Here is a 26,054-nt window from a genome sequence, read left to right as displayed (position 1 = left end):
AACAGGATATATAATAAACAGAGCAGTAGCAGCAGCGTATGTGGTAAATGTAAAAGTGTGTGTGTCGGTGTCAGTATGTGTGAATAGAGTCCAGTGTGTGTTTTTGCAGAGAGTCAGTGCAGGAGTGTTAGAACAGGTGTTCCCAAACTGAGGTACAGGTAGCCACGTCAAATAATAAACATCCAATCACATTAACCGTTACTATCTCGCGGGAAACCTTCACTCTTGCGCAGACATTTAGAAATGAAAGACGCCAATTTGAAAAATAGGTCACGGGAGTTTTTGGAGCGAGAATAAATAGACGACTTTCGAGTAGTAAGACTGTTTCATAACGCATCAGTGACATGGCAGGAGATGTTTTGAAACAATTACTGCTTCGCATACAAACCAGTGAATTCTATGCGTTACAGCTGGATGAGTCAACAGACGTGGCGGGCCTGGCACAGCTCCTGGTCTGTTACGTTTATGGGGGGTCAATTAAGGCAGACATCCTCTTCTGGAAACCACTGGAAACCAGGACAACAGGAGAGGATATGTTTAAAGTACTGGACAGCTTTGTGACATCAAATGGACTTTGGTGGTTAAGATGTGTTGGTATCGGTACTGATGGCGCAAAAGCCATGACAGGGAGACATAGTGGAGTGGTAACGGGCGTGCAAGCAGTTGCTCCCGACGCCACTTGGGTACACTGCAGCATCCACCGAGAGGCTCTTGCTGCCAACGGAATGCCTGACAGCTTGAAAGACGTTTTGGACACTACAGTGAAAATGGTTAACTTTGTTAAAGTAATGCCCCTGAACTCTCGTGTATTTTCTGCATTACGCAATGATATGGGCAGTGACCACGTAACGTCTTCACAACATACAGAAGTGCGCTGGTTATCAATGGGCAAAGTATTGACACATTTTTTTTAATTGAAAGACGAGCTTAAAGTTTTCTTTACTGACCATAATTTTCAACTTGTCTGACCGCTTGCATGATGACAAGTTTCTCACCTGTCTGGACTCTCTGGGTGATGTTTTTTCTCGCCTGAATGATCTGAATCAGGATTACAGGGACTCTCAGTAGCTCGGCTAACTGATTTGAGGGGGTCAGAAGCATCTGCCAGATTTCTGGATTGGGCTGCGCTCAGGGTGTCCGGCCTTGGCAAATCGGCTGTTAAGACACTGATGCCCTTTGCAACCACGTACCTATGTGAGAGGGGGGATTCTCAGCCCTCACTAGCATGACAACTAAATACAGGCACAGACTGTGTGTGGAAAATGACAGACTCAAATACAACCCAACATTTCAGAGTTACGTGCATCCTTTCAAGCACACCCTTCTCATTAATCTGTTATTCTGTTATTATTCACAATTGTTGATGAACAAGTAAGGTTTTATATGTAAAACGGCTAAATAAAGAGCAAAATTATTGATGATGATTATTATGATAATTATTAGTGCCCTGGTCCTATAAGAGCTCTGTCACTTCCCACGAGCCGGGTTGTGACAAACTCACACTCATTGTTATGTTTAATAAATGTAATAAACGAGTGTGTGTGGGGCAGGCTTACAATGATGAAGAAAAAAAAAACATTTGAGAGTGCGCTGACCCTGGTGCTAGAGGGGGTACGCAGCTGGAGGTTGAATGTTTGAAGGGGTACGGGACTATAAACAGTTTGGGAACCATAGTGTTCGAAAAAACTAAAAAAAGGGTCAATGCAGGTAGTCCGGGTAACCCTTCGATTAGCTATTCAGTAGCCTTGTTTAGCAGTCCTATGGCTTGTTCAGGGTCCTGTTGATTTCAGACTTGGTGGAATGGTACTGATTGCAGTGCGGTAGCAGAGAGAACACTATGGCGTGGGTGGCTGGAGTGCAGAACTGGTCATGAACCCGTAAGACAGCTGACATCCACTTCAGCGACATCATGATTTAGGATGCTGAAACAGGATGCTGACGAGAGACCGGTCCAGCTGCTGAACTAGAGGTCCTTGTTGTTCAGTCAGATACACTGCTAGTACCCACTGGGTTTACATAAGGCTTTTCCACTCTGTGACAACAAGCATGTGGCTCAATAACCAGCATAAGACAACAGTGATTTGACACAACAAACCTCAACCACAAAAGAAGCCATAGGATTTCACTAAGAGAGCATATCAGTTAAATCAAATTGTATTGGTCACGTTGGGGCGGCAGCGTAGCCTAGTGGTTAGAGCATTGGGCTAGTAACCGAAAGGTTGCAAGTTCGAATCCCCGAGCTGACAAGGTACAAATATGTCGTTCTGCCCCTGAACAAGGCAGTTTAACCCACTGTTGTTATTGAAAATAAGAATTTGTTCTTAACTGACTTGCCGAGTTAAATAAAGGTAAAAATAAATAAAAACATACACGTGATTGGCAGATGTTGTTGGGGGTGTAGTGAAATGCTTGTGCTTCTAGCGCCGACAGTGCAGTAATATCTAACAAACAGTTAGCCTAGCTACTGAGCAGTTCCATTCATTCAGACAACATTAAAACGTGCCGTTATCAACTCCCTGTATCAACGATAAGACACAAACCTACACAGTTCCAACCCAGGCAAGGGGCCAAATGACAGGTGTACTAGACTAGAGGGAGCTCATTTGATGGTGACGTAACAGTCTTCTGCTGTAGCCAACACACAGGGAACCATGGAGGGCACCTGTAGAAAAACCATCACAGCCTCTCAGAGCAGAGCCCAGGACTGGTTAATACCACATTCAACAACCTTCATGCAACCAGCAGCAGGACAGGGACAATGACAATCCAATGACTCAATTTCTTGTTTTGAATGATCACAGCAAGCAAAGGTCACCCCCTCTGTCAAGGGGGGAGAGAGGCATGCAGACGTACAGTGGGCTGGTGAACAAGGTCACACCATCCCAGGAGTGGTATTGGCTTACTACCAAGCCAGGGCTACTTGAAACCAAGGTCACAGTGCTCTGGCTGCTGGAGTGACAGCGGACTGAACCGAAAAGCTGGAAATAGGATTGGGTTGCCACTGCTTGCCATTGGGCTGGGCTGCCATGCTACAGTTCTGTCCGCCCAGGCCCGAGCACTTTGCTCCAGGCTCCCCTGACAGGTGGGCTGGGTGGGGAGCACAGGGAATTCAGATTACTGGAAGAAGAAAAAACATTCACTGCAGAGTTTCCTGAAATCAGATCCCGCCTGACATAAATCAGAAACGGAGCCATTATGGCTGCCATTATGGTGAGAAACCAGAGACGAGGGAACAAGCAACTCCACTCATTCAACCTTTAATAAGTGGCTCCCTAAAACAGGCCCGTCTACTACCAGAGCACTCGGATAGAGCAGGAGATTAGGCTGTGTGTGTGTTTAATACAAACTCAATACATTCCATTCACCGCCACAAGGGTATAGCTTACCATGACGCTGTCAGGCTCTCGCCAGCACAGCCCAGGCCCAATGTTAGGGGGTCTGCCCTGTGTTGTTCAGCAGGCCCAGGCCCCATCACTGTATCTGTCTGTGCCTCAGCTTCTCCTCTCCCACTCAACACTACATTAGCCTGCTAATCTCCAGCCCCGTGCAAACAGCTCAGTCATCATGACCCAGAGAGAAGAGAGGGGAGGGAGAGACCTGGCAGCAGTCAGGGGAAAAACCACAGCGTCACTCAGGGATGGGGGAAGGACAGGGAAAAGGATAATGGTTGTTGTGGCTCCTTTTTCCCGCTCGCTTACTTCACTGATTTCCAGACACAATCATCTCAGAAATTGTAAACAATAGCTGCAAGTGAAATAGTAAGAAAAGTAATGCTATCGAAGCAAATCGTTGAGGCAATGTTTAGAAATATTTATTGATCATGTTCTTTAGATCTTAAAATATGATTCTCTATTTTCCCCATTATTCATTGTAATATTGAGTACTCAAATCACACAGACATTGACAGCAAAGTCAGAAATATATGAAAACCCTAGTGTTGTGGATCGAGAAGTCTGGTGACATTGACAAATTGTATTTTTTTATTTAACTAGGCAAGTCAGTTAAGAACAAATTCTTATTTACAACGACAGCCTACTGGGGAACAGTGGGTTAAACTGCCTTGTTCAGAGGCAGAACGACAGATTTCTACCTTGTCAGCTCAGGGATTCGATCCTAGTTACTGGCCCATCGCTCTCTAGGCTACCTGCCGCCCCGCCCCAGAGAGGGAGACACAAAGGCAGAAATAACCAATTCATCTGCACTAAGTCCCATCACTCATATCAAACTGTCCTTTCCCGTAAATAGAAGACTAACAAAGTGCAGAAGAACTGTGGTGTAGGCCTATTCACAGTCAGGCTGCTGAGCTGACACTATACTCCACCAGTCAGATAAAGAGAAAAAGGTCCATTCCTTCCATATTTCCAACATGTTACATTACAAAGAATCCAATTACAGCTTGCAGATTGAGCTGAAAGGGTCAGATAAAGAAATACATGTACAGTGTCTCCATGTTCCTTAAATCACCCAGCCAGAGTTCTAAACACCCTAGCAAACAGGCAGAAACACAGGCTGCCAGGAGATGCTGTGGGAAGGCCCCTTTAACTCACATTAGAACAAACGCAATCATTTGTTCCACTGGGTTTTGTGGTTCATACCCCCCCCTCCCCTGTCAGATTTGATGGGGGGAGTGTTTGATCCTCTGAGGAGACAAGGGGTGGAGGAGGTACAGTAGAGAGGCCCAGAGAGGGAGACACTGGGTGCCTGGCGGGTACATAGCACTGTTCAGAGGGTATTGTACTGGAGGGAGAGGGGCAGAGGGACAGCGAACAGGTTAGGACCAGTCACTCTGGTCTCTTGGACCCTGACTGAACAGAATCACGTGAGGCCATTGTCTAGTCTTGTCCAACGCACTGTCATATCTTTTGGTTAAAGGCACACAGCAGTCCATAAAAAGGCTACTGTTATTCTCAGCTCTAAAAATTTGACTTAAGATCTAAACACAGACTTTGTGGACGGACGATGGGAACTTAGCTTTGGAGAAGGGGAGGTAGAACATTTAAAGACATTCTGTCCCATCTTCAAAAACAGCCAGCCAACTCCTCGGCATCCAGACACACACTACACATCTGACCAGTTCAGAGTAGCACTGGCTATCTATCATCACAGCCAGTCAGCCAGTCCCCTCTCCTATGCAGTCAGTAGGTTGCTGTGGTGGGCGAGCTTGGTTCTGACCGAGTGTGTGGGAGTGGCGGGACAAACGCTGGCCTGCCTGGCTGTCAGCAGCTCTGAGCCATACCCTTGAGCAGAGCTTGAGAATCAACCCTGACCTTCTAGCAGCACATTCTTTTCAAGCAGGCAGCATAACGTCTCTTAATTAAAAAATGGATACGTCCTGTTCTCCTCTCCACCACAAACTGCATTCAAAGCACTGTTCTCTTCTGACATATTCAAGACTTAAATATTCTCCCTTCCCATCTCATCTCCCCACCGCTTCCCTTTGAAACCACTTCCTACCTCACAGGAGAGTGCCCTGCAGTCGGCACTTACAAACTATTTTCTATGTAGCCGGTGCTCTGTTTATCCTTTTCATTCTCACACCTACATGCTAATTTCCAAAGCACAGTGTGGTGCTAGGACCACCCTGCCATCAAAAACCATTTCAGTGGCAGAGTCGGACATGGCCCCCTGTACCTTCCTATTACTATGGCTACCTTCAACTCCTCTAGCAGCCATGGGGCTTCGCCATCTGCAAAGAGAAAACACACAATACAACGTTTCTGCAATCAAGCAATGCACCAAGTGTCGGTGTCTCAGCCCGTTTGTCAAAGGGGTTATGTTTGATTGGAGCTTGTAACCGCACACTTCCGAAATCCGCATTTATAGTGTCCTGTGAGTAGACAGAGAGAAAGACAGCTGGATGCTACCTACTGCCTAGCTACGGTGGGTATCTCCGATATGTGATGACTCCAAATCGGCATTACGGTCTGGCTAATGGAAAACGCAGCCATGCCTCTTTCAACTAACCTGCATTTGGCTATACTTTGTTCTCGAGACGGAAAAATAGTATCGTATAAACGCCTGTGTCCAGTTGCATGTGGTTCTACAAAAAAAACAGACATTTCTAAAAGATATTAAATCCATGTTTTGCGCTGCCCAAGTAGGTTCCTCGCCATCTTATCTGCCGCACACCTAGCATTTCCCAGCATCTTGGCAGGAACTAGGATTGTCTATGTGCCTCGACCAAGTGTAGAAGTAGATGACAGCACGTCACAGTTCGACCAAAACAAAGATCTACACATGCAAGAGGCATTTCTCACTCAAAACATGGACTTAATAGCTTTCAGAATCGTCTCTGGTTTTTATAAAGACACACCTTTTCCTGTTTCGAGAACAAAGAAAGAGTCGGCAAGTGCAGGTAAGTTGAAAAACACATGTAGGCGTTTTCCGTCAGCCAGGCCGTACCGCTGATTGGAGTCGTCACATTGGCGATACCTACCACGGCTACCAACATCCCTCCCTCTGCAGTGGGATATATATGAGAGAGCGAGAGAGAGAGAGAGAATTTGAACTTGAACCTGAGCCAATCAGCAGCTGCGCTGATTAATGGAACAATGACATCACCCTCTTGGATATCATCTTAAAGAATGGATCCTCCTCGGTGCTTAGCTCTAATGACTCGTTACAGAATGACCAGAAAAACCTTGGGCAAAGGCACCATTTTATCCCCTACCAATCCTGCTCTTCACATTATGCAGCAAGCCTACTAAATGAACAAACCGTCAAACTTCTGCTCAAATAAGCTACAGAATCCCGAGACATGGGCTTATACCAGAGAACAATACAACCACAACACAGGTCTGCACCCTAAGTGGTTGTTAATGGGGCACAATAGTCTAGTCAGAGGGGATAACCCCAAACAAGAATATTACAAATGAGAGAAAAACAATACATGACATGCCAACACCGCAAAGGTTCAATCCTTTGAACGGTCCACAACCTATATCATCTCATCATTCAACATGCGTACAAGAAAACCTAATCACACCAAAGTTCCCGCTCCGTCTGCCTCGAGTTCACATTCCTCAGCTAAAGATATGAGTGAAATGCCAATTTGCAGGGTAATGATGCAGAGTTTCTCTCCTCCCTGGCCACAGAGCCATGCCTGTTTGGAGCACACAGACTCTTTCAATCGAGCATTAGCATGTGGCCTGCCAGGAGGAGAGGTAGGCGGGTGGGAGCGGGTCTGGGGAAACAAAGCCCCTATAGTTGTCTCAAGCCAGGCTATGAGAGTTATGTAATAAGACAGGCAGGGCCCACTTTCCTGTTCAGAGTGCTGCAGACTAATCCCATTGAAGAACAGGCCTACCTTAGAAAGGGGAGGAGGGAGAGAGAAAAAAAATAAACACTGCTGGTAGGGAGTTGAGGCAAAACGGTGCAGGGAGAACATTCACAGGAGACACACTTTCATCTGCACTACCGTCCAACACAGCACAACTCCCAACCAGCAGATAACGCCGACAATAATATCAGTACTGCCGAGGGCTGGGAGCAGGCTAAACACAGAGAGACAGAGAGCGAGCGAGAGAGAGAGAGACAGGGAGTGGCAAAGAGAGAAAGGAGAGAGGGGGGGGACAGCGCATGAAACAGAGGGAGAGAGAGGTACACAGTAATCCTACGTCTGTTTCTGCTAACCATTGGCAAAGTGGAGGATGTAGAGCAGTTAAAAATAAAATCTGATTCTGATTTACTCTACTGGTGCCTGGAAACCATGTGACTGGCATCACATGAGGAGAGGTGGGGGTGGGGAGGAGAGAAACGGTACTGGCAGCATAATGAGCTTTTTGATCAGTTTCCTTGGTTTCCACTGACAATAAGCAGATACGGTATGATTCCAGAGGTAAACGTCACCAGCTCCCGATGCACAGAGTCTGGCTAAAGAGAAGGCTACAGGAGAACAGAACCAGAGTAGGGAGAGAACGAGAGGGGAGATGGATTGTACAGCCCCCATGCTGAAAGTCTCTGTGTGCCGTGGGGAAAAGGCGGCCGTCTCTTCAGAGGCGTGGGGCTGCCACTACTTACTGATCAAGCAGCACGGTCACATGAGCCGCATGCAGGAGAGGGACTCTTCATTAGTGACACTGAGCTCTACGGGAGCTGTGACCTACTTTCCAAACCAAGTTGCTCACCACACAAACAGCCATGCACACACACCAAATCACACACACAAAAGCCCACACCAGCCCACACCAGCTAAAACACAGAACCCCTTTAACAAAGGGACAGGAAGGCAGGGCCTGGGCTTGCACTAAGTCCTACTCTTAATACACACATTCCAGTCGAGAGTGCAGGGCTTTAAAGCTGCCAGTTGGTACTAGCACTGCTCCTGTCTGTCTCTGTCTCAGTTCCACAGCAAACCCTCTCTATAGTGCCTTATGAGTGTAGTTTATTTAGCATCAGTCAAAACAACTAGACTGCTGGATTACAGGAATACAGGCCTTAGAAAACAAACCCATTTCTGTAAACATTCTACTGCGTGTTCAATCCTTCAGTACGTCATGACAAACACAGGACCAAGAAACAGAGATGGCTCCAGAGACAAAGTGGAGAGAATGTAGCGATACATACCGATTCCATGGCTGTCCGCGGATGGGTGACGTTAAAATCCTGCTTAAAAAAGGGCTGCAGTAAGGAAGTCCAAAGAATCCTACAAAACAAAAGAACACCGGAGGGTTAGTTACCGAGATGCTAGCTGGCGTTTCACATTCCTACTGAGATCTGGCGTAGGGAGTCATCTTCCCCCATTCAGGTTGTGCTATTCCCCCAACACAGTATGGCTTCCAGAAGAGGCTGGTCTTAGTGCAACCTTTCAATGGTCAAAGCCTCACTATGCCAGCCTCTCCTAACCCTGTAGACAGCCCCTCACAACCAACCCCACAGCCACAGCCCCACAACCCCCCCAGCCACAGCCAGCCCCTCAACCCACCAGCCACAGCCACAGCCAGCCCCTCAACCCCCAGCCACAGCCACAGCCACCCCCTCAACCCCCCAGCCACAGCCAGCCCCTCAACCCCCCAGCCAGCCCCTCAACCCCCCCAGCCAGCCCCTCAACCCCCCAGCCACAGCCAGCCCCTCAACCCTAGCTTTGTCCCACCTCTGAGGGCAGGGGTTTATCAGGATTTGAATGATAGAGGGGCTTTTCAAAGGCCTTCAGTTGTGCCACATCGGTTACATTCCTGTCACCTAGCCCCTCGCTCACATTTCTTCCATGGCAGTTGTTCAAATAACATTGAGTGTGTCCACTAGCACAAAAGTTGACTCAAGAGGACCACACCCCAGCAGTTAGGCTCAGTGGTATTGTGGAAAAATATAGGTGTAAAGGATAGAGAATAACATGATTTCAGTCTTAGATGGCGTTATTAACCAAGACTTTGTTCTTTTCAGAAATTTATTAAATATAAAACGGGCTTTCGCTTGCATCTTGCCCTCTTCCCTTCTGAAGAGAACAGGTGCAAAGCTGACCAAATCTGTCAGACTGTCATTACACTGTGCGAGGCCATGAAAGCAAAATCGCATCCCGTTAGTAGAGACGTTAACGGTTACATCGGTTAGAAAACATATTTGACCGGTCACATCCAGTCTATAGGTTCATTTGCATCATTTTGTGGAATTACATTGCAGCGTGTGTATTTTCGTTAGTCGTCATGCATCTTATTTATCACACGCGCAAACCTTTCAGAGCCTAGTGTGAGGAGCAGAATAGCCTATTGCCTGTCAGACAACGCAAGACGAGCTCCTCAAAAAGCTGGTTCTGGTGTGCTTTTATAGGCAGTCATTGCACAACAAATAAGCAATGTAAAAAAAATGTTTTTAAATAATGGTTTTGACAAATAAATGTTTTGATGGCCACGATTAAAAACAGCTAGTATTTGTATTTCTCAATCTCAACTGGTAATTAAAGCGAGCCCCTAAATCTCCATTTGAGTGCATAGACTATAGTCAACCGTAGGCAGGCTGTCAGCGTGTCACCCACCAATATGCAATGTGAGCTGGAGGCAGCATAATAGTTTGAAACATGAACATCTGACTTCAAATGAGAAACGTCTTACCTTGCTTCAAAGTAGCCTAGCCAAAATCCAACCATAGAAAGGTGGAAGCAATTATTTCATAAAGACTTCCTGACGTCATTAACCAGCATTTCTCTGCTGTTCTATTGGTTTTCATATCAACTTTCTTTCGCTGTCCAGAACCCAAAGGCACAATCCTAGTCATATTAGCAACCCATCCTTGTTGTTGCTATTAGATTCCCCCTCTGTTTCTAACTGAGATTTTCAGCTCGGCTGGCACTAGGTGCTCTGTTCAGAACAGCGTTTTCAGCTCGGCTGGCACTAGGTGCTCTGTTCAGAACAGCGTTTTCAGCTCGGCTGGCACTGGGTGCTCTGTTCAGAACAGCGTTTTCAGCTCGGCTGGCACTGGGTGCTCTGTTCAGAACAGCGTTTTCAGCTCGGCTGGCACTGGGTGCTCTGTTCAGAACAGCGTTTTCAGCTCGGCTGGCACTGGGTGCTCTGTTCAGAACAGCGTTTTCAGCTCGGCTGGCACTGGGTGCTCTGTTCAGAACAGCGTTTTCAGCTCGGCTGGCACTGGGTGCTCTGTTCAGAACAGCGTTTTCAGCTCGGCTGGCACTGGGTGCTCTGTTCAGAACAGCGTTTTCAGCTCGGCTGGCACTGGGTGCTCTGTTCAGAACAGCGTTTTCAGCTCGGCTGGCACTGGGTGCTCTGTTCAGAACAGCGTTTTCAGCTCGGCTGGCACTGGGTGCTCTGTTCAGAACAGCGTTTTCAGCTCGGCTGGCACTGGGTGCTCTGTTCAGAACAGCGTTTTCAGCTCGGCTGGCACTGGGTGCTCTGTTCAGAACAGCGTTTTCAGCTCGGCTGGCACTGGGTGCTCTGTTCAGAACAGCGTTTTCAGCTCGGCTGGCACTAGGTGCTCTGTTCAGAACAGCGTTTTCAGCTCGGCTGGCACTAGGTGCTCTGTTCAGAACAGCGTTTTCAGCTCGGCTGGCACTAGGTGCTCTGTTCAGAACAGCGTTTTCAGCTCGGCTGGCACTAGGTGCTCTGTTTAGAACAGTGTTTCCCACGAATGGCATTTTGGCAAATGTTTGAAAATTATGTCTTATTAGCAGCTTCATTACAGCAGTTGCATGTTCAATAATAGGCAATATAGCCTTTTGACTGTAAGATAGAAGCATATTGTTGCATGCGTTCATTAAACTCTTAATGAAAAATGTCAGTTCCTTGAATGCATGCATAGCAATTTCTGTAGGTCACGTCTTCTTACGGTTTCAATAGTCATAGATTAAGAAAATATGTTACATCTGCAATCAATTTTAATGTCTTTCAATCTTTGCAGCTAGAAATGGGACAGCAAGAATCTCAAGTTAACATACCAACTGAAGTGACTGAAGTGGATGACACTAGAGCCCAGGCCAGGCCAGGCCAAGGGCTGGTGGTGCCAGGGCAAAAAAGGCAAGCAGGCCAGATTAAAGGGGCGAGGCCTCATTGGGATGGATTGGGAAGGGGGGGGGGCTGGGTGATGTGTCTGGTAAAAATCAGAACCCTGTTGGTTCTCCCAGCAGGAATCCAGGGATTGGACTAATCCAGAATGGAGAGCAGAGCACTCCCTCGTAATGGGGCTTGAATACAGGCTTGTAATCTTACTAAGAAAATCCCCTGACCACACAGTAACAAAGTACACTCCCTTTAAGCCGGGTCATGTTAAAACACACAAGACATCGCTCATGGATAACACAGATCAGTCTCTGGCAGACCGACCCAGGGTAAGCTCTTGGTTGGGTAGACTACGGACATCTGAGGATATCATGCCAGGGTTAAATTCAACTTGACACTGAGTGAAATGTCGGATTTAGAACCCGTATGGAGGTTTAAATCCTGATTGAAATAAAATAAACTCTGCGATAAACGCCAAACTCACTGATTTCCCTTTGTGCACTTAGGAACAAATGAGCGAGACATGTTTCCTTTCAGTCACAGATAAGAACCCTTACTACTAGCAAACACACTGCACATTAGAACTCCATTATGTGTCTACGGAGGATCTCTCTCCCTCTAGGGCTGGCCAGAGGTTTGCCTCCACTCGTAGGGTGCACACTACGTTGACCTTAAAAGGGAAACATAGAGCCTGAGAAGCTAAGCTCCAGTGCTTTGCCGCAGCTCTCGGAGAGCTGGTGATTTTCCTCTTGAAAGAGGATGCTTCCACAATTATTCATACACTGGGAGGGATTACCAAAGACAGGAGTTCAGTTTCACCACAGGGCATGGGCCAGGCTCTGCAGACTTCATGCCAACATAGTTGTGACTGTTTAAGCTACCAGTCATTGCAAGGAGCCCAAGCCTAGACTTCTCTGATGACTCAGTCAAATACACATGGCTCCTACCTTGTGGTAATGTGGTGGCCCCCCCATGCCCTCAGGGCAGGCACAAGACTCAACGAGAAGAGACAGCTCTGTCTGTAGGCAGGGGGCAGGGAAGACCAGGTATTTTAAGAACGCCAAAACAAGTTCATCCTGTGTCAGTATTTGAGCACTTCCGGTTTGGAGCGAGCAGTCGCACCACGCTTCGCTCCACAGGTAATATTCCACTTCGCTACATTACAACGGCTTGATTTGTTTGATCTGAGCAATTCTTCTTAGCTAGCTACATAGCCGTCTTTGTATCAAAGATAATTGTGTAGTTTAGAGTAACTGAGTAATTATCGAGGCTAGCTATCTTCGTCCTCCTAATGTAGTCAACACTGCTAGCTGCTAGCTAGCTAGTCATCACCGTTAGCTAGCCAACTTCTACCGACTAGCAGCACCGCAGAAACTATTACATTACAACGCAACGACTTGATTAGTGTGGTGTTAGTGTTAGTTAGCCAGCTACATAGTTGTCTGTGCTGTCTCTGTATCTAAGATAATTGTGTAGTTTGAGTATTATCGAGGTGTGCTAGCCAGCCGCGACGCGGCGCCAGACTTACTCAACACACCTAGTCATCATTAACCCACTGCCAGCTAGCCATCCGTTACCGACTAGCAGCGCTGTAGTTACTAATACTAAACAACGGAACGATTTGACTAGTGCAGTGTTACCTAGCTAGCTACCTAGTTGTCTTTGTCATAACTTGATAATTATTAATTGATAATTGTTAGCTAGCCAGCCATCGAGGTTAGCTAGCCAGCTATTTCCGTCCCCCGCGACGCCATTTTTCCTAACCTAGCCAACTATTACCGACGAGCAGCATTGTTGAAACTAAATACACTACAAGGAACGTCTTGATTAGTGTTATGTTAGCTAGCTAGCTACAAAGTTGCTTTGTATCATGACAAGGTGTAGTACTGAAACTACCGAGGTTACCTAGCCAGCTACACGTTCAAAGTCAACAACGCAGCCACTGCTAGCTAGCCTACTCCACCAGCCAGCAGTACTGTATCATTTTAGTCAATAACATTTTTGCAACATAAGCTTAACTTCCTGAACATTCGAGACGTGTAGTCCACTTGTCACTCCAATCTCATTTGCATTAGCGTAGCCTCTTCTGTAGCTTGTCTACTATGTGTCTGCCTATCCCTGTTCTCTCTCCTCTGCACAGGCCATACAAACGCTCCACACCGCGTGGCCGCTGCCATTCTAACCTGGTGGTCCCAGCGCGCACGACCCACGTGGAGTTCCAGGTCTCCGGCAGCCTCTGGAACTGCCGGTCTGCGGCCAACAAGGCTGAGTTCATCTCAGCCTATGCTACCCTCCAGTCCCTAGACTTCCTGGCGCTGACGGAAACATGGATTACCACAGATAACACTGCTACTCCTACTGCTCTCTCCTCGTCTGACTACGTGTTCTCGCATACCCCTAGAGCATCGAGCCAGCGGGGTGGTGGCACTGGAATCCTCATCTCTCCCAAGTGGACATTCTCTCTTTCTCCCCTGACCCATCTGTCTATCTCCTCATTTGAATTCCATGCTGTCACAGTTACCAGCCCTTTCAAGCTTAACATCCTTATCATTTATCGCCCTCCAGGTTCCCTTGGAGAGTTCATCAATGAGCTTGACGCCTTGATAAGTTCCTTTCCTGAGGATGGCTCACCTCTCACAGTTCTGGGTGACTTTAACCTCCCCACGTCTACCTTCGACTCATTCCTCTCTGCCTCCTTCTTTCCACTCCTCTCCTCTTTCGACCTCACCCTCTCACCTTCCCCCCCTACTCACAAGGCAGGCAATACGCTTGACCTCATCTTTACTAGATGCTGTTCTTCCACTAATCTCATTGCAACTCCCCTCCAAGTCTCCGACCACTACCTTGTATCCTTTTCCCTCTCGCTCTCATCCAACACTTCTCACTCTCCCCCTACTCGGATGGTATTGCGCCGTCCCAACCTTCGCTCTCTCTCCCCGCTACTCTCTCCTCTTCCATCCTATCATCTCTTCCCTCTGCTCGAACCTTCTCCAACCTATCTCCTGATTCTGCCTCCTCAACCCTCCTCTCCTCCCTCTCTGCATCCTTTGATCTCCTCTGTCCCCTATCCTCCAGGCCGGCTCGGTCCTCCCCTCCTGCTCCGTGGCTCGACGACTCACTGCGAGCTCACAGAACAGGGCTCCGGGCAGCCGAGCGGAAATGGAGGAAAACTCGCCTCCCTGCGGACCTGGCATCCTTTCACTCCCTCCTCTCTACATTTTCCTCTTCTGTCTCTGCTGCTAAAGCCACTTTCTACCACTCTAAACTCCAAGCATCTGCCTCTAACCCTAGGAAGCTCTTTGCTACCTTCTCCTCCCTCCTGAATCCTCCTCCTCCCCCCCTCCTCCCTCTCTGCGGATGACTTCGTCAACCATTTTGAAAAGAAGGTTGACGACATCCGATCCTCGTTGCTAAGTCAAACGACACTGCTGGTCCTGCTCACACTGCCCTACCCTGTGCTTTGACCTCTTTCTCCCCTCTCTCTCCAGATGAAATCTCGCGTCTTGTGACGGCCGGCCGCCCAACAACCTGCCCACTTGACCCTATCCCCTCCTCTCTTCTCCAGACCATTTCCGGAGACCTTCTCCCCTACCTCACCTCGCTCATCAACGCATCCTTGACCGCTGGCTACGTCCCTTCCGTCTTCAAGAGAGCGAGAGTTGCACCCCTTCTGAAAAAAACCTACACTCGATCCCTCCGATGTCAACAACTACAGGCCAGTATCCCTTCTTTCCTTTCTCTCCAAAACTCTTGAACGCGCCGTGCTTGGCCAGCTCTCTTGCTATCTCTCTCAGAATGACCTTCTTGATCCTAATCAGTCAGGTTTCAAGACTGGGCATTCAACTGAGACTGCTCTTCTCTGTGTCACGGAGGCTCTCCGCACTGCTAAAGCTAACTCTCTCTCCTCTGCTCTCATCCTTCTAGACCTATCTGCTGCCTTTGATACCGTGAACCATCAGATCCTCCTCTCCACCCTCTCCGAGCTGGGCATCTCTGGCACCGCGCACGCTTGGATTGCGTCCTACCTGACAGGTCGCTCCTACCAGGTGGCGTGGCGAGAATCTGTCTCCGCACCACGTGCTCTCACCACTGGTGTCCCCCAGGGCTCTGTTCTTGGCCCACTCCTATTCTCGCTATACACCAAGTCACTTGGCTCTGTCATATCCTCACATGGTCTCTCATATCATTGCTATGCAGATGACACACAATTAATCTTCTCCTTTCCCCCTTCTGACAACCAGGTGGCGAATCGCATCTCTGCATGTCTGGCAGACATATCAGTGTGGATGACGGATCACCACCTCAAGCTGAACCTCGGCAAGACGGAGCTGCTCTTCCTCCCGGGGAAGGACTGCTCGTTCCATGATCTCGCCATCACGGTTGACAACTCCCTTGTGTCCTCCTCCCAGAGTGCTAAGAGCCTTGGCGTGACCCTGGACAACACCCTGTCGTTCTCCACCAACATCAAGGCGGTGACCCGATCCTGTAGGTTCATGCTCTACAACATTCGCAGAGTACGACCCTGCCTCACACAGGAAGCGGCGCAGGTCCTAATCCAGGCACTTGTCATCTCCCGTCTGGATTACTGCAACTCGCTGTTGGCTGGGCTCCCTGCCTGTGCCATTAAACCCCTACAACTCATCCAGAACGCCGCAGCCCGTCTGGTGTTCAACCTTCCCAAGTTCTCTCACGTCACCCCGCTCCTCCGCTCTCTCCACTGGCTTCCAGTCGAAGCTCGCATCCGCTACAAGACCATGGTGCTTGCCTACGGAGCTGTGAGGGGAACGGCACCTCCGTACCTTCAGGCTCTGATCAGGCCCTACACCCAAACAAGGGCACTGCGTTCATCCACCTCTGGCCTGCTCGCCTCCCTACCTCTGAGGAAGCACAGTTCCCGCTCAGCCCAGTCAAAACTGTTCGCTGCTCTGGCACCCCAATGGTGGAACAAGCTCCCTCACGACGCCAGGACAGCGGAGTCAATCACCACCTTCCGGAGACACCTGAAACCCCACCTCTTCAAGGAATACCTGGGATAGGATAAGGTAATCCTTCTAACCCCCCCCTTAAAAGATTTAGATGCACTATTGTAAAGTGGTTGTTCCACTGGATATTATAGGTGAATGCACCAATTTGTAAGTCGCTCTGGATAAGAGCGTCTGCTAAATGACTAAAATGTAAATGTAAATGTAAGTGTGTTTGCCCTGGCTATAGCAAGGCAGAAGTACACAACTGCTCGTGCAAATATCCATAGTCCCGTCTGGCAGAGGCAGCTAGGCAGGATGTGACATATGTTTGGCGCATCGGCTCATGTGAAGACGGCAGAGACAGCCTACTGGTTTAAGAAAAACACACACCCATGAGGTAATTTACTACTTGTTGACGTTGAGCTGGACTAGAAGTCACCTGTTCACACACAGAGGCAGTGCAGGGAGCTGCCAGTCAGTCCAATGTGTCCAGGAATTGTACATTTATGACTGGGGAAGTAGTAAAGTCTAAAAGGACCAAACTGGACCTTTAATCTCTACCACATGGGGGGGACAGACTGCTGGGAGCACCGACACGCCACCATAGGTTTGGCCATTCACTCAAACCCAGAAATCCTAGTTACTTAGACTTAACTGAAGGTTTTGCAGGGCATGTGGGGAGCCTGGGCTATTTCTGGCCCATTTTAAGAGCCTCTTTGCAGGGGCAGTGAGGCTTGAGTGAGGCCTGTCTGCAGAGAGAAGGGAGATGCTGAAGTTATTCATTTTCTTTCCCTTTTGGTTCTGTGCTGCAGCTCGGTGCCCCTCCAGGGTCTCACACCAAAGAGAGTGTGTGTGTGTGTGTGTGTGTGGTCTACAGTGACCATCCAGGCGCAACGTCTCCAGGTTCCTACTCCAATGTATTTCTGTGTGGTATTAGACATGTTTAACACGGTTCTCTGGTGAATGAGACCGGTTCCCCAAAACCAGCCGTGTTTACACGACTCGTGTCGAGCCACACTGAGGCTTTGACGTGCTCATTTGTAACGGCTGCATCTATCCTGGCTAATTAGGTTTGACTCGATGGGAGTTTGAGAAGGCAGGCGACAAGTAAAAACTGCCGATTGAGGCAATAAACCTGGCACAAAAGCTTCACAAAAATCCAGAGATACTAATCAGCATGGCTTTTAGGTGAGCCTACCAGAAAGACCAGGCTTAGAGAGCACAGTCAGCACACAACTAGCCTGTAGCTTCACATCCAAACACCCTTGCAGGACATAGGCCTACAAGTACTAGCTAGTTCTCTCTCCTTCTGGCTAACATCCCTGTTGTGCTCCTACAGGGGTAAGGTTTTATGATATGGCCAAGTTGATGAGAAGAAATACAAGTAAAGCAGGACATATAGGAGTTGACCTAAACATGCAAAAGGTCAGAGGTAAGAGTTCAAGCCTCCCCCTCCCTTCCCCCCATCCTGACAGTAAGCAGAAACAGCTCAGGACAAAGGTGGTGTTCTTTCGCATGTTTGGCTATTTGAAGTGAAAATACTAACACCGTCTTCTAAAACAAATCCCTACTAGATATGGGGTATTTCAACATCAACAGGGGAATGCCAAATACTGGACTTTGTTCATGAGGAGTGGTGTGCACATATGTGCATGAGAAGGCAAGTCATACTTCTGACAAGTTTGAGAACCTGGCCAGTGTTGATTTCAACTACGGTCTCTGTAGACTCATGAGTCCAGCTTTGAAGCCCAACGTCCAGGGTTTTGGAGGAGTTGGGAGAGCAGTCATGGCCAATCCTAGGACCTAGCCTCAACAACAGACAATGGCTGCCAGAGCTGCTCTGTTACAACCATACCATACTGTGTCCAGATAACTGCCTGGAAATAAGACAGAGGGAACACACACACACACACACACACACACACAACAACGTTAAAACTCAGACCCTCGATCTCAAACAAAACAATTCCACATGCCATAGAGCCATAGCTATTTAAAGTGTATATTTCCGGTGATTAGTCTGTTGCAATGGTGATACGGCTGAAAACACTGGCTGTGTCTGCGGGGGGGGCATACTGGACGCAAGAGTGCATACACATGCTATTCTGATGCCCAAAGCTCAAAGCAAAGACAGGAAAATATGGAAAAGAGAGCCGAGCTACTGAGGGGAGAGGTCAGCCCCCTTTGAGCTTTAGTAATATGGCTGGGGGAGGGTAAAGTGAGTGGAGCTCTAAAAACAACAGGCTGGATGGACTGTGTTGTTTCAGCCCGGGCTGCCACTGTGTGTCTGCGGCCTGGCCCGTGGCTTGTGCGAACATGCAGGCTTATGTGGGGCACCAGTGCATTGTGGGATTACGGAGGAGACGGGTGGTCTAATGGTCGCCTGAGGGCATGCACAGCCATCCTTTATTGTGCCTCTTTTCTGTTGTCCCCCCCATACCCTCCACTCTATTCTGCTCCCCAGGGCATCGGATTAGAGGAAGCGCCACCATTTTCACAATCTGGTCAGCTCCATTTATCTGGGAAATCTGGACGATGAGGCAGGCCCACCCCCCTCCCTGCTTTCCCTGTGTCCCTGGGATACAGAGCACCTCTCCAGTCCTCTCCGGCTGCCCTATCAGAGAACAGATCTGACGGAGCTGACAGCAACCTGGGACTGGGACACTAGCTCCGACCTTTATGTCTGAATACTGAACATGCATCACAGAGCAGACACGGACACAGGGGGACAGGGAGAGTCTGCACTGCTCACCTACAGAGCAGCATGCACAACGACAGCATTTCCCTTAGCTCCATTTTTTTGTGGGCGGGGCACCAAGCTGCTCAGGGTGGCGTTGTTATTCAACACTTGTTTGTAGAGTGCATTTTTTGTAATCTGTCCCAAAATACAAGTATTACTAAATAGAATACAGGAATAGACCTACTGTTGTGAATTAATCTTGAAAACAATATGTTAACCAAGTCACCCAAATAGCTGGAGTGTTGGGTACCAGGGATATATTTTATTTCCAGTGGAATCTAAAAACAGCAGGAGCGCTGTAAACCCAAACATAAACTGAAAACAATAATGAGACTAAATGGCAATTCGGGTTTCAGTTATTTACATCAGTTGTGTTAATACCGTGAATGATTCACTACATTTACATTTACGTCATTTAGCAGACGCTCTTATCCAGAGCGACTTAGAAATTGGTGCATTCACCTTATGACTAGACCAAAACACACAGCTAGCTCTTACAGTTTCACTTCAAAATTAGACGTTCAGCCATGTTTCTCAAACGTCAAATTTAGAAGGTGTTGCAAACGTCAAATTTCAAAGTGTAAGAATAAGTTTAGGCATTAACTCCGAATGGTTAAGGGTTAAGGTTTGGGATAGACTTAAAACTAAAATCTCAAAAACAACTTTCTATCGCTGGATTTGAACTTGCAAACTTTGGATTCAGAGGCAGATGCTTACATCCATCTGCCACCCCAGTTCACAACGACCTAGCTAAACCTTGAAGGTAACAGCGCTCACGGCTGCCCCAGTGACCGATTTTCATATAATCTCCTGATGTCCTCAGACATGGATAGACGTCTTATACTGGCTTGTATCATGTGTGACCTGGCTGCAAAAACAAGTACGAGTTCAAAGCAATTCAAAACATGATAAATAAGTAGTATGGCATGGGTGTGTGAAAGGAATCAATTGTGTGTTGGCAGCCTGCTATTCTAGCGGTCCTCATTTTTTTACATTGGTGCACACAGCGCCGTTTATTGGCTTCTATTCTTTATGCTGTGGGACTGCGGCGTGGAACCAGGTGACTTAAGGCTCGCAACAAATGTGCATCTAGCTTGTCTATCAATAGTTCAGCGTGCGGGGTTTTAGAGCCCACCTTCTGTAGACGTCTGACTGGCTACTTTATCCCCCAAACGATTATTCAGAAAGTATTCACACCGTGACTTTATACACGTTGTTACAGCCAGAATTTAAAAGTGATTAAATGGAGATTGTATGTCACTGGCCTACACACAATACCCCATAATGAAAAGAGGAATTATGTTTGTAGAAATGTTAACAAATTCAATAAGTATTCAACCCCTTTGTTATAGCAAGTCTAAATAAGTTCAGAGTAAAAACAATATAACATGTCATAAGTTGGATGCAATAATAGTGTTAAAGATGATTTTTGAATGACTAACTCATCTCTGTACCCCACACATACAATTATCTGTAAGCTGCATCAGTCGAGCAGTGAATTTGAAACAGATTCAACCAAATCGTGTTTAGCAAATGTTATTGCGGTTGTAGCGAAATTCTTGCGTTTCTAGCTCTGACAGTGGAGTAATATCTAACAATACACACAATCTAAAGTAAAGGAATGGAATTAAGAATATATAAATATTTGGATGAGGAATGTCAGAGCGGCATAGAATAAGATACAGTAGAATAGAATACAAATGAGATGAGTTAAGCAAAATATGTAAACATTATTAAAGTGGCTAGTGTTCCAATTATTAAAGTGGCCAATGATTTCAAGTCTGTGTGTATATAGGGCAGCAGCCTCTAATGTGCTAGTGATGGCTATTTAACAGTCTGATGGCCTTGAGATATACTGAAAAACAGCTTCTCTCTGTCCCAGCTTTGATGCATACAGACCAGGGAGGTTTTCCAATGCCTCGCAAAGGGCACCTATTGGTGGATGGGTAAAAATAATAAAATCAGACATTGAATATCCCTTTCAGCATGGTGAAGTTATTAATTACACTTTGGATGGTGTATCAATACACTCAGTCACTATAACAGATACAGATGTCCTTCCTAAATCAGTTGACGGAAAGGAAGGAAACCGCTCCGAGATCTCACCATGAGGCCAATGGTGACTTTAAAACAGTTACAGTTTAATGGCTGTGATAGGAGAAAACTGAAGATGGACCAACAACATTGTAGTTACTCCACAATATTAACCTAAATGACAGTTTGCAATAAGGGACTAATGTAAAACTGCAAAAAAATGTGGCAAATAAATTTACGATATGTCCTGAATACAAAGCATTATGTTTGGGGAAAATCCAGCACAACATCACTCAGTACCACTCCATATTTCCAAGCATGGTGGTGAATGCGTCATGTCATGGGTATACTTGTCATCGGCAAGGGAGTTTAAGATAGAAAAAATATATATATAAAATAAATGGAATAGAGCTATGCACAGGTAAAATCTGATATTTCTCCATTTCATTTTCAATAAATATGAAGGAGAAAAAAAATCAAAAAAGCATGTTTTCACTTTGTCATTATGGGGTAATGTGTGTAGATAGGTGAGAAGAATTTTTTTTTATCCCATTCTGAATTCAGGCTGTAAAAATGGACTAAGTGAAGGGGTATGAATACCTTCTTTAGGCGCTGTACATGTAAAATCGGTGCCCACTTGGCTCGCAAACTACATTTAGAGGTGCTAAGTACTCTCGTCCACCACGCTATTGGAGTGTCTGAACCCTTACAGAATGCCTTATTTCTGGAGTTCATACGCAAGGTGCAAACCTTGCATATAAACTCCAAATATGCACAAAATTGCTTAATGTAACAAAACAGGAACATGCAGCCTAAACTAGCATTGCTAAATACTGTATAAAGTAACGTGACCGCATTCACAAAAGCAAAGCCTCCATCTACCCTCTGACGAGACACAGGCACTTACTATCGAGACCTGGATCGCGTAAGAGTTCAGAAATCAGCATTTTCCAAAAAGCAGACAGTCCCCCAAAAAATGTAAACCATTTCAACCTGCGTTTTATATTGAAAGTCAGTGGGGTTTTTTGCTGATCAGGTGCCTGCAACTATAGTTTTCCACAGAAAATACATCAGTGCAGCACATTCAGAAAACAGCTTCATTTTCATCAGATGACAGAAGCGCAACGCTATTTGGCCAGGAGCCACACAAGTAAATGAGCTACCAATGAAAAAGGTATTTTTTGCAAAAACTACACATGATCATCATATTTTGAAAATGTTTATCATAGAAGAAAATGCAGCCAGCTATATTTCTTAATGTTTTGCTTGAAATGAATCTAGCATTTTACCAGAGAAAAGTAGACTACACCGAGAAAAGGACAGGAGAAAAAGTAGCTACACATCTGTCAGAGTGCAGTCTCGTGATAGAATACTCATTAGTGAATTCTCAGAGTATGTAAACAAGGGGAGCATGCTATGTTCCACCTTATCCAATATCTCACCCTGTCCGCCTCTCAAAGCCCCCACAATAACTTACAGCTCTGAACAACAGCAGCTCAATAAGACTGACGCCAGAGTCTAGTGGCAGCCTGCTATATTTCAAGCATCAAGTATCAGCTGCACGCTTATTTTAATATCTTACTGAGGCAAATTAGATTCAGCCATCCCATCTGTCCTCCACATTGGAGAGGAACCTGACACTGCCACCTGAGAGAGGGGGGGGGAAGTGGAGGGAAGGAGGGATGTGCGCTGCATGTGAGAGAGACCTGCACACTGCCCTTCTTCAAAAACCATCTACATTATTGATCAAGCTGGCTTCTGCATGCCAAACCACCTCACCGCCAGCGCAGGCAGGCGAGGCTGCAGAGAAGCAGTCAGGCAGGCAGGGGGACTGAGAACAGAGCCAGGCAGGCAGCACCACAGGCCCTTTCACACTGCGGGAACACAACACAGGCACAAACACACCTTGCTGTTTGCACTCACGTGCACATCCATGTACATGTTCTGTATTCTAAAGGTTGCAGTGAAATGGGAAATTACCTACCATTTACTGATTATTCAAGAACAATAACATATGCCCCATCCTTTCTTACATCATGGCCTTTGATAGGTTCTTAGCAGAATAAAAAAAAATGTTCAACAAGGTACTTAAAGCTACACACTGAAATAGGGCAAAGTTTTAGTCCTAAACATGATATTGATGACAGAGTTTGACTACTGAAAAAAAATATATATATAATCATTTCAAAAAAGCTATTTGCATATGGAAAAGATAAGCTTGTGCCTTCAACTAGGCCCCCATAACAGGCATTCCAGAAAAATGACCATTGCACTTTGACCACAGTTCAGACATATGGATCTCATTGATTTCTAAACTGGAATCCAATTCAATACGACTTTGAACCTCCCCAAAACATGCGACTTCATAAAAATGTCCATCTGAATGGACGTGCATTATTACCCAAGGTCCACGTAAAGAAGGCCTCTAACATGGCCAGGGTAGTTTAAGGATAGAGGGTCCATCTGTCTAATACTATAGGAAGAATTAGTCATACAGACATCCACATACCCTCTGAATTCTATCTTAAGATGAATACTCTAAGTTGCTCTGGATAAGAGCGTCTGCTAAATCACCGGAATGTAAATGGAATGAGGAACAATTATGAAGGGAAGATGAGCAGAGTGATGCAACCAGATGGTGAGGGGAAGATAATGTTAGAAAATAAAAAGGACGAAATGAAGGGATTTTATAAAATGAAGGAAGAAAGCGAGGAAGGAGAGAGAGGAGGGTTGAATTGAGCATCAGCACCATTCCTGACAGTGACCAGTACTTGTTTGTTCAGCGCAGCCACACCGGGCTCACACACTCCATCAGCAAAACACCCAACATTCTGCTGTTGTCAAGGTAACCATTTCTCCGTACTGCAAAACCCACATTCCCACTGGCCCGAATCTAAAACGTGCGCTTTCTCCTGGGGAGTTTATGCTTCCTTTTTAAAGAAATAAGAAAACCCTTTACAGAATTCAAGAGGAAACGTGAGTATGATAAATGAGTGGGTTGTGGACGAGGAGGTCAAAAGGAAATCAAACCTCGCCTCAGGGGGGCAGACATCCCTGGTCTCCTGTTGATACGGTCTTCTGAGATTACAGACAATAACACTGCCATTTCAAAATGGCCCCTATTTAAAACATAAAGACTTTCTAAATGTCAGGCAGGCAGCAGACATGCACACACATCTTCACTACGGCTGAGTGCTTGTTTGTGACTGACTAGCTCACAGACACGATGGGAGGGGTTGATGCCCTTCCCACCAGCTGTCTACCACATACACATGCCCTAGTGCAACAGCATGCCCTAGTGCAACAGCAGAGGTGGATTGAGGGTCAGTCAGAACACAGATTAACCCCCCCCCCAGCTCACTAACATCACGTTTTAGAAGAACCAAAAATGGAGACTTCAGAAATTGCACAAAAAAAATTAAATCTAAACCAACCCCATAGTCTTCCCTAATGTAAAACTCAGCAGCACATTTCTCAGTACCAACTCCAAACCCCATCTCATTCCACAGCCCATCATCGCCATCACCACGGTGATGTGTACATTGATATTACATTTACACTCCTCTGCAGAAGCAATTCAGAGGCTGAATGCCAGGTTGTTAGAATGCCTGCGCAGATTTAGCCATGACATTTAAGACATTTTCCGATTTTACCGTATTATTCATTGGAGAACAGCAGTGGATAGGAAGATGGTTTTAATTTTTTATTTTCACCTTTATTTAACCAGGTAGGCCAGCTGAGAACACGTACTCATTTACAACTGCGACTTGGCCAAGATAAAGCAAAGCCGTCTGACAACAGAGTTACACATGGGATAAACAAACCTACAGTCAATAACACAATAGAAAAATATATATACACATTGTGTGCAAATGTAGTAAGATTAGGGAGGTAAGACAATAAATAGGCAATAGTGGCCAAATAATTACAATTTAGCAATTAAACACTGGAGTGAGATGTGTAGATGATCTGCAAGTGGAGATACTGGGGTGCAAAAGAGCAGAAATAAATAACAATATGGGGATGAGGTAGTTGGTTGGGATATTTACAGATGGGCTGTGTACAGGTACAGTGATCGGTAAGCTCATCTGACAGCTGATGCTTAAAGTTAGTGAGGGAAATATGAGTCTCCAGCTTCAGTGATTTTTGCAATTCGTTCCAGTCATTGGCTGCAGAGAACTGGAAGGTGGCCAAAGTAGGTGTTGGCTTTGGGGATGACCAGTGAAATATCCCTGCTGGAGTGCGTGCTACGGGTGGGTGTTGATATTGTGACCAGTGAGCTGAAATAAGGCGGAGCTTTACCTAGCAAAGACATATATTACCTGGAGCCAGTGGATCTGGCGACGAATATGAGGCGAGGGCCAGCCAACAAGAGCATACAGGTCGCAGTGGTGGGTAGTATATGGGGCTTTGGTGACAAAACGGATGGCACTGTGATAGACTGCATCCAGTTTGCTGAGTAGAGTGTTGGGGGCTATTTTGTAAATGACATCGCCGAAGTCAAGGATCGGTAGGATAGTCAGTTTTACGAGGGAATTTGCAGCATGAGCGATAGAGGCTTTGTTGCGAAATAGGAAGCCGAATCTAAATGTAATTTTGGATTGGAGATGCTTAATGTGAGTCTGGAAGGAGAGTTTACAGTCTAGCCAGACACCTAGGTATTTGTAGTTGTCCACATATTCTAAGTCAGAACCGTCCAGAGTAGTGATGCTAGCCAGGCGAGCGGGTACGGGCAGCGATTGGTTGAAAAGCATGCATTTAGTTTTACTAGCATTTAAGAGCAGTTGGAGGCCACGGAAGGAGTGTTGTATGGCATTGAAGCTCGTTTGGAGGTCTGTTAACATAGTGTCCAAACAAGGGCCAGAAGTACACAGA

General features: G+C 46.5%; 1 protein-coding gene across 3 annotated transcripts in view; it reads right to left on the bottom strand.

Annotated features, from left to right (window-relative positions):
• The window catches only part of LOC106587256 (ankyrin repeat domain-containing protein 11), a 146,855-nt gene that overhangs the window by 99,429 nt on the left and 21,372 nt on the right, over window positions 1-26,054 (bottom strand). For all 3 annotated transcript variants that reach the window (XM_014175490.2, XM_014175493.2, XM_014175492.2), the window contains exon 2: window positions 8,566-8,644. The gene's annotated coding sequence lies outside the window, so the exon portion shown is untranslated. The remainder of the gene's footprint in view (window positions 1-8,565; window positions 8,645-26,054) is intronic.

This window comes from Salmo salar, chromosome ssa26, assembly GCF_905237065.1.
Source record: "Salmo salar chromosome ssa26, Ssal_v3.1, whole genome shotgun sequence".
NCBI classification, from domain to species: Eukaryota; Metazoa; Chordata; class Actinopteri; order Salmoniformes; family Salmonidae; genus Salmo; species Salmo salar.
The sequence above is the reverse complement of the archived record's forward strand: the minus strand, read 5'-3'. Positions and strand labels throughout refer to the sequence as shown.